General features: G+C 27.3%; 1 protein-coding gene across 3 annotated transcripts in view; it reads right to left on the bottom strand.

Moving 5' to 3' along the window:
• LOC106471143 (thyroid adenoma-associated protein homolog) overlaps positions 1-1,148 on the bottom strand; it is a 239,364-nt gene that overhangs the window by 110,032 nt on the left and 128,184 nt on the right. The gene's annotated exons all lie outside the window — the stretch shown is intronic.

The following is a 1,148-nucleotide window of genomic DNA, read 5'->3' as shown; positions in this document are numbered from 1 at the left end:
AGTGACACAAATAGTAATTAGACACAGTTCAAAGGGCAATATAAAAATCTAATTTAAGTATAAAATAGATGTATACTGTTACAAGTTTAAAGCTACTTAGGATAAACGAATCTAGTTTCATGTTACAATTTAAAGTCATCCTAGAAAGAAAAAAAAGGGCAATTTAAATATATTTAGATTTTTTTTGGGGTTATGAAGTCAGTCAAATGGACCAACCTTGTACAGAGTTAGGATAGAGAAAATAATAGCTAAAATATAAAGTTTTATTGAAAACAAACATTTGAAATGTGTTTAGGAGGTTTTAGAAAAGTAAAAAAAAACTTGATATATTCACGGACAAATATGATTTAGTTTATTGAAAATAATTCACTAAAAAATCTGATTTTTTTATGTGAAAGACTTATAATGTTTCCTGAAAGTCTGCCAAATTTTGAGAAAATATACAAACAATATTAAAAGTTAGTACTATTAAAACTATAATGACTTTAAACAAGTACAAAGTAGTCACGTGGTTGGTCAATTCAACTGAACTCGTGTTGAGAGAGTTAATGAAATAAGAAATATTCCAAATGTTATTCCATTGTAATAAATTTAACCATAGTATGAATATGCTTTGAAACACATTTTTGAATTAAAGTAAATCAACTTTAAATACTTTTCAATATGTGAGATCAAAGATCATACTTTTTTCATTTCACGAATTAAAATAATGATATAGTTTGGGTTAGTTATATTTAGGACAAAGACATATGCTAGCATAAAAACAAGTTAATGTTTTTTAGTATGCAAACACTTTACCACAATTTTTACCTTTGTTACGAAAATGATTGGCCCATTGGCTATAGCTTTTTTATTTACAGAGACACTATCTAACAAATATTTACAAGTAATAAAGTCAAATCTTCTTTCCATAAAAAAAGACAAGTCTCTTTTATACTTCCAAAAATAATGAACATACATTTGAAGAAACTTTTCATTGCTTATCTAGTTACAGGAACAACTTTTGCTAGGGGTGGCTGTATAAATGTTCATGGAAAAAGCTGCCAGAATTTTCCAGAAGCAAATATACTCAATCAGAGAACACCAAGTGAGATTGTCCACCCTTTCTTCTAGAATTCCAATTTATAATCAAGATCGCCTTAGTTAAT

This window comes from Limulus polyphemus, unplaced genomic scaffold (assembly GCF_000517525.1).
Source record: "Limulus polyphemus unplaced genomic scaffold, Limulus_polyphemus-2.1.2 Scaffold110, whole genome shotgun sequence".
NCBI lineage: Eukaryota > Metazoa > Arthropoda > Merostomata > Xiphosura > Limulidae > Limulus > Limulus polyphemus.
This window is presented reverse-complemented; position numbering and strand designations above follow the sequence as displayed.